The following is a 17,242-nucleotide window of genomic DNA, read 5'->3' as shown; positions in this document are numbered from 1 at the left end:
GGATTGTATGTAAATACAATTAATCCATTCCAAACCATACGAACTGTATGTAAATATATATATTTTTTTAAGTTTTTAAGCACAAATATAGTTAATTAAACCATAGAAAGCGTAACAGTAAACTAAATGAGAAAACCTTGAACAACAGAGAAAACTAACACTGCAATAGTTTGCGCTATAGCTCTACCAACCGATGGCTAAAAACACTTTTTTGTAATGAGTTTTAAGCACAGGGAAAAAAATGAACTTTTGAAAAATCCGTAAATTAATAAACCACCAAGAAAAGTAACATTGCAACAATGCACGCTACCAACCGATCGCTGTAAACTGAAGTGAAAACAAAATCAAACCCAGTGCATTCTTTAACTGCCTTACTACCTTATGAGTCCAGCCCCCTCTCTCTCTCGCGCTGCCTGTGTGTGTGCGCGGCTCTCTCTCTCGTGCTGCCTGTGTGTGTGCGTCTGTCTCTCTCTCCCACTGCCTGTGTGTGTGCACGGCTCTCTCTCTCGCGCTGCCTGTGTCTGTCTCTCTCTCGCTGCCTGTGTGTGTGCGTCTGTCTCTCTCTCACGCTGCCTGTGTGTGTGCGCGTCTGCCTCTCTCTCGCACTGCCTCTGTGTGTGTGTGTGTGTCTCTCGCTCTCTCTCTTACTCGCTGCACAGGAAATGCACAGGGAGAGACTGAACATGTACAAACCGAAAGGGAAACTGGCTTGTTCGTATACCGAGTGTGTGGTCGTGAACCGAGGCAAAAGTTTGGCGAACTTTTTGGTCGTAAACCGATTTGTACGTGTACCGAGACATTTGTGAACCAAGGTTCCACTGTATGTAGAATCAAATAAATACATTATCTAACACAAACATTGCATGACACAAAAATTCAACAATAGTGTAAGGAAACTGCATTACAAAATAAAATGTAAAAAGATGCATTTGTATAATACCATAGTACAAAAATACTGACTGAAGATGATAAACAAATAGATACATTTATATTGTAAGAGATACTACAGAATCATAATAAGTATAACAGAGAAGGCAGGTCTTACGAATGTAAATTTAGGCACAGTGGATGTAGGTTAATAATAATAATAATAATACAGGGTGAGTCAAAATTATGTTAACACTAATGGTACTGCTATGTATATACTTGTATACAATTTTTATGGACAATATATGTGCCACATACAGTATGGTACGTGTTGAACATGATGGCGAACAGGTTGAGACATTTCTGTAAATCATCTTGCAGATGTGAAGTATGTTTTGTGACTAAATTGTTTCTGCCTTTCAAATGTTAACAAAATTTTGACTATTTTATTTATTTAGCACCTCTCCCACGCTCAAGGTGCTTTCAGTATGTATAAATTTAAATACTTAACACAATTTTATCAAAATTGGGAATACAATGCACAAATAATATTTTTATAACAAGACGAGATAATATACTGTAAAAATCAAAAACCACGTTAAATGAGTAAGAGAGAGGGTATAACAGAAATTGAACCCCACTCTTTGTTGAGGACACCAATATATTGTCACTTCTGTTGCTATAATTGTATTCAATAGTGTATCGAAGGAAAAAGGAGAACGGATGGGGCTCAAAAGCTATGTGTTTTGGGGAACCCCCACTTCATCTGATTTTAAATCTGAGCTGTGCAATGTCTGCCAAGACAATCTGTCTAGAAAGAACAGAACAGAAATAATATTGTGAAATAAGATTGTATGATATCAAGAAAAAGATTTATTTATAGTTAAAACCTACCCATATAGAAAAGCACATACTCTATATATCACACATCACTTGATATTCTATGCAATCTCCACTAGAAAGGACAGATATAGATAGATAGAGAAGTATCTATCTATCTCTATCTATCTATATCTGTCCTTTCTAGTGGAGATTGCATAGAATATCAAGTGATGTGTGTGACAAATACCCTCATGATAGGTACAAAAACAGAAGAGTTTTGTAATGTGAAACAGTAGTGAAAAAGCAGCAAATACTCATGTGTACAAAATGTTTACTATTAAAGACTGAAAAGAACCGCAGCAAAATTCACAGTGTTAGTATATAAATCATTGGAATGCATTGGCAATGAAATAATTAAAGAAAGATCTCATGTACATAAAATATATTTTTTGTTTGATATATCAAAAGAAACCAAGAGAGAAAAGAATAAAAAGATATTTACCCAACCATAGTCCACCACCTGAGAACATAAATGGGTAGGCCTACAGGAACAGTACAGTATTTCGTACAGTAGGTAACAGCTCAAGTTCTAGAATTCATTTAGCCTGCGAGAACTATAAGAGTTGAGTTTAAAAATCCAAAATGATTCATGATCTTCTTCTTTCGGCTACTCCTGTTAGGGGTTGCCACAGTGGATCATCTTCTTCCATATCTTTCTGTCCTCTGCATCTTGCTCTGTTACACCCATCACCTGCATGTCCTCTCTCCCCGCATCCATAAACCTTCGCTTAGGCCTTCCTCTTTTCCTCTTCCCTGGCAGCTCTATCCTTAGCATCCTTCTTCCAATATACCAAAGCATCTCTACTCTGCACATGTCTAAACCAACGCAATCTCGCCTCTCTGACTTGGTCTCCCAACTGTCCAACTTGAGCTGATCCTCTTATGTACTCATTTCTAATCCTATCCATCCTCGTCACACCCAGTGCAAATCTTAGCATCTTTAACTCTGGTACCTCCAACTCTGTCTCCTACTTTCTGGTCAGTGCCACCATCTCCAACCCATATAACATAGCTGGTCTCACTACCGTCCTGTAGACCTTCCCCTTCACTCTTGGTGATACCCGTCTGTCACAAATTTCTCCTGACACTCTTCTCCATCCATTCCACCATGCCTGCACTCTCTTTTTCATCCTCTCTTCCACAATCCCCATTACTCTATACTGTTGATGCCAAATATTTAAACTCATCCACCTTCGCCAACTCTACTCCCTGCATCCTCACCATTCCACTGACCTCCCTCTCATTTACACACATGTATTCTGTCTTGTTCCTACTGACCTTCATTCCTCTCCTCTCTAGAGCATATCTCCACCTCTCCAGGGTCTCCTCAAACTGTTCCTTACTATCTCTACAGGTCACAATGTCATCAGCAAACATCATAGTCCACGGGGTCTCCTGTCTAATCTCGTCTGTCAACCTGTCCATCATCATTGCAAATAAGAAAGGGCTCAGAGCCAATCCCTGATGTAATCCCACCTCCATCTTGAATGCATCCATCACTCCTACCGCAGACCTCACCACTGTCACACTTCCCTTGTACATATCCTGTACAACTCTTACGTACTTCTCTGCCACTCCCGACTTCCTCATACAATGCCACAGCTCCTCTCAAGGCACCCTGTCATATGCTTTCTCCAGGTCCACAAAGACGCAATGTAACTAACTCCTTCTGGCCTTCTCTAAACTTCTCCATCAACATCCTCAGAGAAAACATTGCATCTGTGGAGCTCTTTCTTGGCATGAAACCATACTGCTGCTCACTAATCATTAATTCACTTCTTAACCTAGCTTCCACTACTCTTTCCCATAACTTCATGCTGTGGCTCATCAATTTTATTCCCCTGTAGTTACTGCAGTCCTGCACATCCCCCTTATTCTTAAATATCAGCACCAGTACACTTCTTCTCCACTCCTCAGGCATTCTGTCACTTTCCAAGATTCAATTAAACAATCTGGTTAAAATCTTCACCGCCATCTCTCCTAAACACCTTCATGCTTCTATAGGTATGTCATCTGGACCAACAGCCTTTCCATTTTTCATCCTCTTCAAAGCTGTCCTTACTTCCTCCATGCTAATCCGTTTCACTTCCTGATTCACTATCTTCACATCATCCAACCTCTTCTCTCTCTCGTTCTCTTCATTCATCAGCCACTCAAAGTACTCTTTCCATCTGCTCAACACACTCTCCTCACTTGTGAGTATATTTCCATCTTTATCCTTTATCACCCTAACCTGCTGCACATCTTTCCCAGCTCGGTCCCTCTGTCTAGCCAATTGGTACAGGCCCTTTTCTCCTTCCTTAGTGTCCAACCTCTTATACAACTCATTATACGCCTTTTCTTTAGCGTTCGCCACCTCTCTCTCCACCTTGCGCCTTATCTCCTTGTACTCTTGTCTACTTTCTGCATCTCTCTGACTATCCCATTTCTTCTTTGCCATCCTCTTCCTCTGTATACTCTCCTGTATTTCCTAATTCCACCACCAGGTTTCCTTTTCCTCCTTCCTCTTTCCAGATGTCACGCCAAGCACCCTTCTTGCTGTCACCCATACTACATCTGCTCTAGTTTCCCAACTGTCTGGTAACTCTTCACTACCACCCAGTGCCTGTCTTAACTCCTCCCTAAACTCAACCTTGCAGTCTTCCTTTTTCAACTTCCACCATTTGATCCTTGGCTCTGCCCTCACTCTCTTCCTCTTCTTGATCTCCAACATCATCCTACAGACCACCATCCTATGCTGCTTAACTACAATTTCCCCTGCCATCACTTTGCAGTCTACAATCTCCTTCAGATCAACTCTTCTGCACAGGATGTTCTTGGGATGAAACTTTTTCTAAACCGCGAAGTCCGTACTGGGAAGTCTCTAAAGCGTTTTACCATGGCTGAGTCAGTGTCTGCTTCATGCTGTATATCGATAATTCTCTTTCTGATCAGCTGCTGCTGTGATTCCCCACTCATAATATACAATATGCAGTTAGTTTCAGTGTATTTATAAAGCCGCGTCAGTAATGTGGAGCTAAGAAAGAAAGTGTGACCACACAGGAACAGTAGCACTGCTTTGACGCTGGGTGCCGCCAGTCTGCAAAACCAAGCGGAGAAATTGCGTACGCCAAGGTACCGTGGAAATGTGCGTGGCTTTACGCAAAGTTTAGGTTTTATACATCGCGATTTGAGCATGGAAACATTCGTACGCAACATTTCTGTGCGTACGCACCGTTTATACATGAGGCCCCTGGTGTTAATTTTTGTTGTTATACAATGTTGGTATTGAACAATGTATTTCCTTGATTCTAGATAATCAATAAGGATTTTACATTTTTAGTAGTCAGTTTGAGTATAATTAGAGTTTCTTTGATTTTTTTTTTCTTTTTTTCAAGTAACAGCAACCTGGTTTAACATTGTTAATTTGATATTTGCATTTTTTGCTGCAATAAATTTAAGTTGGAACTTTTAAAGTTTTTCTGTGAAAATTATGGCATGTAATTTACACCAGGAACTCTACCTATTTTTGCCCAAGTAACTGTAATTAATACTTTGTTAATAATGTTGACCATGCTTTAAAAGATGTGGATTTAAAAGTCATTAAAACAGAGGGAAATCTGGCATGTCTTTTGATTATGTGTAATCTGTTATTGTAACTACACAAAGTGACATTTGTAAGCACAAAACTGGCTTGGGGTGCACTAATGAAAGGTTATTGCTTGAGCACATCCCCCAATGCCTTTAATTAGTAATGTTTTGAAGAGCATTCTAAATAATTCAAGTATGGTGTGACACTGCTGTCGTTTTCTGGACCAAGAGCTAACTCGTTCAATAAACATACATAAACAACCGCTTATCTCATGTAATAGCATGACCCTACACTATTGTTAAAGCACAAAAGCAGTTTTCCCAGAAAAAACTGCAACTACCGGCCAGAGAAGAATTTAAGATTTTTTATATACACAGTATATATAGATATGGATATACAGTCATATGAAAAGTTTGGGAACCCCTCTCAGCCTGCATAATAATTTACTCTATTTTCAACAAAAAAGATAACAATGGTATGTCTTTCATTTCCTAGGAACATCTGAGTACTGAGGTGTTTTCTGAACAAAGATTTTTAGTGAAGCAATATTTAGTTGTATGAAATTAAATCAAATGTGAAAAACTGGCTGTGCAAAAATGTGGGTCCCCTTGTAATTTTTCTGATTTGAATGCTTGTAACTGCTCAATACTGATTACTTGCATCACCAAATTGGTTGGATTAGCTTGTTAAGTCTTGAACTTCATAGACAGGTGTGTCCAATCACGAGAAAAGGTATTTAAGGTGGTCAACTGCAACTTGTGCTTCCCTTTGATTCTCCTCTGAATAGTGACAGCATGGGATCCTCAAAGCAACTCTCAAAAGATCTGAAAACAAAGATTGTTTAGTATCATGGTTTAGGGGAACGCTACAAAAAGCTATCTCAGAGGTTTAAACTGTCAGTTTCAACTGTAAGGAATGTAATCAGGAAATGGAAGGCCACAGACACAGTTGCTGTTAAACCCATGTCTGGCAGGCCAAGAAAAATACAGGCGCGGCATATGCGCAGGATTGTGAGAATGGTTACAGACAACCCATAGATCACCTCCAAAGACCTTCAAGAACATCTTGCTGCAGATGGTGTATCTGTACATCATTCTACAATTCAGCTCAATTTGCACAAAGAACATCTAGTCTATATGGCAGGGTGATGAGAAAGAAGCCCTTTCTGTACTCACGCCACAAACAGTCGCTTGTTTTATGCAAATGCTCATTAAGAGAAGCCAGATTCATTTTGGAACAAAGTACTTTGGACTGATGAGACAAAAATTGAGTTATTTGGTCATAACAAAAAGCGCTTTGCATGGCGGAAGAAGAACACCGCATTCCAAGAAAAACACCTGCTACCTACTGTCAAATTTGGTGGTGGATCCATCATGCTGTGGGGCTGTGTGGCTAGTTTAGGGACTGGGGCCCTTGCTAAAGTCGAGGGACGGATGAATTCAACCCAGTATCAACAAATTCTTCAGGATAATGTTTAAGCATCAGTCACAAAGTTGAAGTTACGCAGGGGTTGGATATTCCAACAAGACAATGACCCAAAACACAGTTCGAAATCTACAAAGGCATTCATGCAGAGGGAGAAGTACAATATTCTGGAATGGCCGTCACAGTCCCCTGACTTGAATATCATCGAAAATCTTTGGGATGATTTGAAGCAAGCTGTTCATGCTTGGCAGCCATCAAATTTAACTGAACTGGAGAGATTTTTGTATGGAAGAATGGTCAAAAATACCTCCATCCAGAATCCAGACACTCATCAAAGGCTGTAGGAGACATCTAGAGGCTGTTATATTTGCAAAAGGAGGCTCAACTAAGTATTGATGTAATATTTATGTCTACAGTGATACCTTGAGATACGAATGCCCCAATGTACGAGTTTTTTGAGATACGAGCCGTCACTAGGTCTATTTTTTGTCTTGAGTTACGAGCCAAAATTCGAAATACGAGCCATCAAAGAGCTTGTCCCCGCACATTCCGAGGAACTGACGACAGAGGAATTGACGGAACTACATACGCAGCAACATATGGAGGTTCTGCAGAAGATCGGTATCGCGGAGGAGGTTATCTCTTAAAGTGAGATAAAGGAAGTGTTTGAAATGTGGGAAAAAGTTTCAAACTTTAAAGAAAAGAAACACCCTGAAAAAATTACAACTGATCATACAGTGGTGCTATTTAATGACATTTGCCTAACACCTGACTTTATTGAAAAGAAACTGAACGTGCAGCCGCGCTATTTAATGACATTTGCCTAACGCTTGACTTTATTGAAAAGAAACTGAACATGTAGCCGCGCTATTTAATGACACTTGCCTAACACCTGACTTTACTGAAAAGAAACTGAACATGCAGCCGCGCTATTTAATGTCACTTGCCTACTGCCTGACTTTATTGAAAAGAAACTGAACGTGCAGCTGCGCTATTTAATGTCACTTGCCTAATGCCTGGCTTTACTGAAAAGAAACTGAACGTGCAGCCATGCTATTTAATGACACTTGCCTAACTCATTTCAAAAACATTCTAAAGGGGAGGACTAAACAAAGCTCCTTGGACAGGTTTCTATTGAAACGCCCTGCGAATGAAGTGATGAAAGCATGGCAAAAAAGAGAAAAACTAGTGAAGAAGAAAATTAAGTTAAGCAAAAGTGAAGTGAAAGAAAAAAACATTACAATATGCTAATCGGCTTTGCCAACGTCTGTTTATTTCTTTAGATTCTCTTTTATGTATTAGGTTTTATTTTGTTTGTATACAATATTTGTTCATTATAAATACATTTTCTTATGTTGAAAACATTTAACAAAAAATTGGGGTGGTTTTTTGGGGGCTGGCACGAATTAATCTCATTTCAATTAATTTCAATGGGGAAAATGAATTTGAGATACAAGCATTTTGACTTACGAGCTCGGTCACGGAACGAACTAAACTCGTATCTCAAGGTATCACTGTAATTTTGTTATGATGCATATTGCATATTTTCTGTTAATCCAATAAATTTAATGTCACTGCTGAAATACTACCGTTTCCATAAGGCATGTCATATATTAAAAGGAAGTTGCTACTTTGAAAGCTCAGCCAATGATAAATAAAAATCTAAAGAATTAAGAGGGGTTCCCAAACTTTTTTATATGACTGTATATAGATATAGTTGCAATTTATCCATTACCAAAACCATTTAATCCTTTCCAAACATTTCTTCATAATAATGCAAGAAACAGCATTCTCATGTTTTTATTATTATAATTGCAAGGCAGTTTTGGTAAATGGTTTATGTCAGTAGTCTGATGTGTTTTTGGGGAGAAAAGCCACTTGATGAAAATATAAGATTTGGTGAGATGTCTTTTTTGAGTCTTTGTCAGAAAAGATACTATTTTTGATGAGGCAGGATCTCTCTCTCTCTCTCTCTGACAAGGTTGTGCATCATGTTGCACTGGATATCAGTAGGCTATTTCTGAGTTATTAGTCTAAATTTGCAAAGTGTGAGTGAGTGTCGATGTGTTTGTGCAAGCAATCTGCAATGAACTGGAGAAAGCAGAGATCTATTAAAATCATAGTCTCACGTAGTTTGTGGTCGTTCTTCACTACATCCTGTATAGGGACCTATTAGCAAACTAGACAAAGTGGTTACAAAAGGTGGATAGAGATCCATTATACTTTCACCTAGTTTGTGTGTTCAGTTCACATCGTAATTAAATTAAATTACTGCAGTCAATGCACAAGTATATTTCACCATAAAATTGGCCTAGTTTGAAAAAGAAATCTACATGCACATTACATACATAAATACATTTTATTCTAGGATCAGTTTAAAGATTCACATTTTTCTTGCAGCTCCAGATTTAGGAGTAACATCAGGTCTCCCATTTTGGTTGTTACTGAGCACTTGTACATACTAGGATAACATATAGTTGTTGCCAGTGTGTTTTAAAGGTGTTTCATAAAAAATAATATATAACTTTTTTAATGCATTTGAAATTTAAACTGATGATCTAAGCTGAAGCACACAATTAAAGTTCAGTTTCATTTTCTTAGTGTTGTTTTAGCATTATGGTAGAAATGAGCTAAATGGCGTTACCATTTAGTGCAATATTTCATTGTAGGTAAATCTTTGTGTTCATTATTGTACATCTTTAAGGTAAAGTTAGATACAGTGGTGTGAAAAACTATTTGCCCCCTTCCTGATTTCTTATTCTTTTGCATGTTTGTCACACAAAATGTTTCTGATCATCAAACACATTTAACCATTAGTCAAATATAACACAAGTAAACACAAAATGCAGTTTTTAAATGATGGTTTTTATTATTTAGGGAGAAAAAAAATCCAAACCTACATGGCCCTGTGTGAAAAAGTAATTGCCCCCTTGTTAAAAAATAACCTAACTGTGGTGTATCACACCTGAGTTCAATTTCCGTAGCCACCCCCAGGCCTGATTACTGCCACACCTGTTTCAATCAAGAAATCACTTAAGTAGGAGCTGCCTGACACAGAGAAGTAGACCAAAAGCACCTCAAAAGCTAGACATCATGCCAAGATCCAAAGAAATTCAGGAACAAATGAGAACAGAAGTAATTAAGATCTATCAGTCTGGTAAAGGTTATAAAGCCATTTCTAAAGCTTTGGGACTCCAGCGAACCACAGTGAGAGCCATTATCCACAAATGGCAAAAACATGGAACAGTGGTGAACCTTCCCAGGAGTGGCCGGCCGACCAAAATTACCCCAAGAGCGCAGAGACGACTCATCCGAGAGGTCACAAAAGACCCCAGGACAACGTCTAAAGAACTGCAGGCCTCACTTGCCTCAATTAAGGTCAGTGTTCACGACTCCACCATAAGAAAGAGACTGGGCAAAAACGGCCTGCATGGCAGATTTCCAAGACGCAAACCACTGTTAAGCAAAAAGAACATTAGGGCTCGTCTCAATTTTGCTAAGAAACATCTCAATGATTGCCAAGACTTTTGGGAAAATACCTTGTGGACTGATGAGACAAAAGTTGAACTTTTTGGAAGGCAAATGTCCCGTTACATCTGGCGTAAAAGGAACACAGCATTTCAGAAAAAGAACATCATACCAACAGTAAAATATGGTGGTGGTAGTGTGATGGTCTGGGGTTGTTTTGCTGCTTCAGGACCTGGAAGGCTTGCTGTGATAGATGGAACCATGAATTCTGCTGTCTACCAAAAAATCCTGAAGGAGAATGTCCGGCCATCTGTTCGTCAACTCAAGCTGAAGCGATCTTGGGTGCTGCAACAGGACAATGACCCAAAACACACCAGCAAATCCACCTCTGAATGGCTGAAGAAAAACAAAATGAAGACTTTGGAGTGGCCTAGTCAAAGTCCTGACCTGAATCCAATTGAGATGCTATGGCATGACCTTAAAAAGGCGGTTCATGCTAGAAAACCCTCAGATAAAGCTGAATTACAACAATTTTGCAAAGATGAGTGGGCCAAAATTCCTCCAGAGCGCTGTAAAAGACTCATTGCAAGTTATCGCAAATGCTTGATTGCAGTTGTTGCTGCTAAGGGTGGCCCAACCAGTTATTAGGTTCAGGGGGCAATTACTTTTTCACACAGGGTCATGTAGGTTTGGATTTTTTTTTCTCCCTAAATAATAAAAACCACCATTTACAAACTGCATTTTGTGTTTACTTGTGTTATATTTGACTAATGGTTAAATGTGTTTGATGATCAGAAACATTTTCTGTGACAAACATGCAAAAGAATAAGAAATCAGGAAGGGGGCAAATAGTTTTTCACACCACTGTATATGATCAGTGGTGAAAGGTGTTTTCCTGTTAAACTTTAGTGGAATTAAAGATGGGATTATTTATTTGTGTTTTGGGATCTAAACTCTCTTCAAACTAGTTTTCCACATGTACTAATAAGAGGCAGTAACAGTACCTGTAAAATGAGAGGAATGCTTTGTCCATGTGAAGAATGTCACCTTTTCTTATGAAAGGAAACCTCTGATATTTCATTTCTCCCATGTGCTTCATGTGCTTTTGTTGAAGTGTTACATTTTTTCCCAGAGCTTTAATATTATCAGAAATGGCAGTCATAACCTTTTCATAATCTTGCAGCTTTATGTTATAGTGTTTATAGTTTCAGCATTAAATGTTGGTTGTGCTACAGATTGTGAGCACAAGAAGGCACCACTGTATCCCAAACCTCAGACACAATGCTACCCAACACAACTCCGGGTTCGAATACAATATTTTTTTATTTTTCACCAACACTTTTACAAACAAACATTAGCCAAAACACTCCAAAACAAGTACATTTTTTACTCTTTCCTGCCTCCAGTTGAGTGTCGCCCACTACCTCATAATTCTGACTTGTCTGGAGGAGTCCGGACGGCTTCCTTTTACGTTGGATCTGGGAGTACTTCCGGTGCTGTAGTACTGAATGGTGGAATCACTTTAGGGTCATCAGAAGGTCTACGAAACAGGTGGTCACTCTCTCTACAGTGCCCTCCAGCAGCACCCTAGGAACCCAACAGGGCAGTCATTCAGGACTACGATTCCCATGGATCCCTGTGGGCATCCATACCAGGTCCATGCTAGATGAGCAGTGCCATCTGCTTCACTGGGAAAGGAACTGCTCTTGACCTCAATCTCTCCCATTCCCTCCATTAATCCTCTCATCTTGGCTGGGCTTAAAAATAACACTGGTCTACAAAAAAATCTTTTTTGTTTGCTTCTGAGAACTTCAGAGCAGCTCTTTATTAAGTTTTTTACAATGATTCCATATATAAAATCGGAATTAAGCTAGCACATCAGGTTTTTGAAATACACATCATTGATGTTTTTTTGACACTTTTGAATATCAATATAATATATCAACATGATATCTGGAGTTTGGACTATGTCCCACCAAAATTGTTTTGATGTGTTTATTCTGAAAACAAACCAGAAGACGATACCAGAGACACGTTAAAGTATATCTATGCCAATTTACCTCAATATAAAAATGAGGTCAGCATGCCCAAAAATGTTGGAGGCACTCGCTTTTGCGCTTGTACTTCACATTTGTCTCTCTTTGCAAGAACCAACAGTAGTCACCCATCATTCTTGGAGTGAATTTTACCCGATATCAGTTTTCCGTCACCTTTATATCTTGATGAAATCTTTCCCCATGCTCATCTCTGATATCGTTAGATTTGGTGGAAAAAAGTCGAGATGAGAATGTAAAAAATGCGTCTTCAGTGACATTCTGGCTCCTGTATGCTAATATACTTTCAGCATATTCTCCAGAACCTCAGTATAATTCTCTGGTCTGTGACTGTCAAGAAAATTCTGGACAACCTGCACAAATGAGAGTGATGATTCAGTTGGCTTCAATTTCTTTTTGAACTCATTGTCAAACATCAGTTCATGGATTTCAGGGCCAACAAAAACACCTTCCTTAATTTTGCCTTCATTTTTCGAGACCAAACTTATTTCATAAATGCTGAAATGCATCGCCTTTACTGTCCAGTCACCCTAGTTGTCCAAGACCTGGAACATCATAACTAAAAAATGGGACATGCTGGACGAAAACATTTTTCAGATTTGGAGTCAGCAAATGAAATTTGTTAAAGTACAGGTAAAAGAATCCCAGTAGCAAAATGCTTGTTGACCAGTGAATTTAAGGTAAAACTCAGAACACAGACATATCCAGGTAAAATTTAAATATTAGCCTTAAAATACTTATGCCTGTTCAGACAAGAAAACACTAAATATGGGAATGTTAAATCGGACTGTACTGTAACACACTCTTCCATTTTCTGGAATCATTTAAAACCAGCACTAGGTTGCATGAGCCAAATGCCTATCAGAGCAGCATTAAGTGGAAAGCAAGCATCATTTTATTACTGGGCACACTTAGCTCCACACACATTATTCGTTTGTTCACCTACAAAGCACAACTTTTCTTGAAATCAAGTGAAGGTCACAAGTGGAAAATACACTTTTTTTATACATAAGCATTCGTACTTACAATTACACAGAAGGTGGGAGCTAGTGAACCTTGTATTTAGTGCATATGCAAGTGTATGTGGAATTTGAAGAAAAACCATCTTAGACATGCGAAGAACATGCAAACTCCATACAGGCAACAACAATGCTCAGGATGTGAATGCAGCACCACTAGCCAGTGTTCTTTTTGAATTTCCATTTTGTCTGCTGTTAATAATACATTTTTTGTATCTGATTTGTAGCAATGCATGAAAGAAAATAAAAGGTAATGCTTTGATTAGCATCTGAAAACTTGGATGCAGCGCATTATATTATTCTTTTATCCATTACCACAATAAGGGCAATAAGGTTTTTTAATAAGTAAAAATAATGTTAACATTTTTCCAAAACAACCACTAGTGATATGTTTTACCTGCTTAGATGTACAATTTCTAATGTTACTATGAAATATTAGTGCATTTTTTTAAGTGTAACAGCAGTTGGATTTCTTTCTACTGTACAATATGTAATATATACAACATTATACGGTAACATGTTATGAAGTACAGAATATACTCATTAAAATATCAGATAAGGAATGTTAAAACCATTACCCACCATAATATAAATTACTAGGGTAAAGCATTTATGAAGAGGATGAAATTAGGTTGTTTATATTTTCATGGGGTATTTAGCTAGTGTTATTACCATCAAGAGGGTTTGTTTTTGTCTTGTAATGTGTCCTGTAATGTCCTAAAAAAACACAATTAAAATGTACTGAAATTACAGTTTTTTTATTCTGAAAATTTACATTGAATTTTCTCTCTGTGGATATTAGTGGGGAAAATGCACATCACATTCACATGACTTAAAATCACAACAGTTTAAAATCATATAAAGTAATAGTTAAAACAGCATAAAACTTAAATTCTATAATTAAAAAAAGATTGGTGCTGTTTCTTCACCAGAAATCAAATGCAGTTCTTTTCTGATAGCAGCTCAAGTGCTCCACATGTCATTTCAAAGTTTCATTGCTACATCTGGTGTATTTTCAAGCTAGTGCAGTCAGATTACAGGAAATATTCTGAATATACAGCTTTGTGCTGTCCCCTGCAGGAAGCGCACCATAAAATAATGCAGCATTCCTTGCTCGTTCTAATGACTGTATCTGTACCCCTTTTCTCTTGCCCTCTGAACAGAGTTTTAGTCATCACTTAAGAGGAGCACCCCAATTGAAAATTCTGCCTCCAACAGGCCAGAATGGATGTACTATGTTCTTTTGGTGATAAGCTATATGGAATTTTCAATAAAAATATATTTTAGGAACAAACATTAATACCTGTCTAACACAAGACATTGCCAATTTAGACCTGTTTTGTAACAAGGTGAGTTGGAAAGTGGATGAACTAATTAGTGTATATGAAGTATACATAAATGTCCATTGATATGCCTTCTCATGGACTGCTGCCTTTTTCAGTGTTAGCTCCTGTTGGACACTTAATTCTGCTGGGTGATAAATAGAGATGTTCAGGTTGAAAGATATACTCTAGATACTGTATATACTTATTCATTTACTTATTCATTTCCAAGTTTTCTTGACATATTTTATTTGAACTGTGTTGATAAAAGTACTTAGTTATTAGCAAAAGTAAACAGTAAATGTATATAAAAATATACATTGAATGTATGTATAAATACAGTATACTCTGTTTATGTGTAAAATACACAACACATACACACAAGACCTGTCATGAATTATTTAATAATTTTAAAACTCCATATCTGATACATATTTAAGATCCATATTTTATTCAGTGACTAAGTACACACTACATTTGATTTTATATATTCAGTTTTCAGTTTGTATTCAGAAGCTACTCCATATATTTCAAATGTAATTTTATATATATAAATTTGACCTTATATAGACAGAGTTCACTTCATAGAGTTAAATTTATATATTCAGAAGTAGCTGTGTGTGTGTGTGTGTGTGTGTGTGTGTGTGTGTGTGTGCGTGTGCGTGTGTGTGTGTGTGTGTGTGTGTGTGTGTGTGTTTATACAGTTAGGTCCATAAATATTTGGACAGAGACAACTTTTTTTCTAATTTTGTTAAAAAATTGTGTTAAAAATTGCTTTAGTTGCCTCACGTTTTTATGCAATCATTTTGTTCACCCCACTGAATTAAAGCTGAAAGTCTGCACTTCAGCTGCATCTGAGTGGTTTCATTTAAAATTCATTGTGGTAATGTACAGAACCATAATATTATATATTATATATATATATATAAAAGTTTCACTTATTGCACATTGATAAGTTAAAACATTGCAAAATAAATTAAAATCGGTACATAAATATGCACATTGTTTTTATAAGTTTTTTTTATTATTAAAGTAGTCTTAAAATATATAAAAAAAAATCCACTGCAGTAATTTAAGACGTATTACATGTTGATTAATACATGTAAGAATTTTACGGTACTCTGTACATGTGACAATAATTATGCAATCAAACTATAATATAAAGTTACTGTGGATCAAAACCATTCAAATTTAAATATGTTTTTGCTTTCTAAGTAAAAATCAAACATTGCTCCAACAACAGATGTCTTTATTTCCTGCTTGAATGCCTTACTGGCCCGTTAGCTGTGGGTGCTACCTGAATCTATGAAGAAGTTACAGTGTTATATTTCCTTTTTAAGAAAAATTTAAATTTTGACACTCTGCATGAAGCTGAGACCCCTTCACTCTGACAATATGCCCTGTAGACGAAACACTCAGTTTATCCTTGCTGTAATCCACCACTGTTTCTGAATTAGCCTGAGTAATACATGCATTGATGTCTCTAACCCTCGTTCTCATATTCCCCACTCTTGAGAGCTGCAATAACAGCAGCTTGATGCTCCCATTTGCATTTGAGTACATCATTGGGACTGATCCGATATGATGGTAATTTGATGCTTTGCTGGTTCCAAAAGAGTTAAATTTGAAAACAAACCAGAGAATGCAATGGTGTATTTATGAAACAATGTTTCAGTTCGCCATACTTGTTCAACAATGCAATTTACAAAACTGTGTATGCAAATCTCTTAACCTGTAATTCCAGCCCACTTTCATGTCCAGTAATGTCTTTGTTGTGTGCTGACAGCTTTCACCTTCACTTCATTGTACAGATGATGAACAGTTCTCCTAAAATGCAGACAGATATATTATACCTTAGTTCTACTTTTTCAATATTATTTTTAAATTCCATGCTTTTGACTAAAATGTTTTAGTTTGCCTTGTGTTTTATTTCGGTCATGTGATCACGTCACACAATACATGATGCCTTCATATTGTAGGTATTTTGTTTATCAAAGGTGTGACAGTAGTTAGACAAGCCTAATGTAATTGAATTAACAGCTTTTCTGTCTTTATTTGACAAGTGTCTGAGGAAAGATTGTTTGGTATGTGGAAATACACTGACTGAAGTTTTAATTTAATTAATTTAATCCATTCTAATAATTCATTAATTTTAAATAGAAAAGGGGCTACATAAATAAAATGTATTATTATTATTAGTGTCAGACATAACATATTTAATCAATAAAATGCATAGTAGGTATTCATCGTGTTTAGTTTTACAGTAGCAATGTAGAAGATATACCTAGTAGGAGTTGTGGTAGAGAGTCTACCCGCATTGAATCTCTTGGAGTTGCCATTATTGTTAACCTAAAATTAATACAGAACATTTATAGATGCTCGGTAGAGTGCATAATCACCATGAGCATTTTATCATGGTACAGCACCTTCTCAACTCAGGACCGCAAACCACTATAGAGACTAATGAAGGCAACTCAGAGTATTATGATGCACTGTTCTGTAATATTTAGGATGGCTATGACACATGCTCTATTAAAAAGGTGAACAGTGCTATTAAAGACCTCGTCAATGCTGCACAGTCAGTTTTCTCCCTTATCTGTTTTGGTAAATGGTACAAAGCTATTACTATTGTCA

At 37.3% G+C, this 17,242-nt stretch overlaps 1 protein-coding gene across 2 annotated transcripts in view; it reads left to right on the top strand.

Moving 5' to 3' along the window:
- Nucleotides 1-17,242, top strand: part of prdm5 (PR domain containing 5) — a 295,484-nt gene that overhangs the window by 126,040 nt on the left and 152,202 nt on the right. The window lies entirely within an intron of this gene.

Source organism: Erpetoichthys calabaricus, chromosome 5, assembly GCF_900747795.2.
Source record: "Erpetoichthys calabaricus chromosome 5, fErpCal1.3, whole genome shotgun sequence".
NCBI classification, from domain to species: domain Eukaryota; kingdom Metazoa; phylum Chordata; class Cladistia; order Polypteriformes; family Polypteridae; genus Erpetoichthys; species Erpetoichthys calabaricus.
This window is presented reverse-complemented; position numbering and strand designations above follow the sequence as displayed.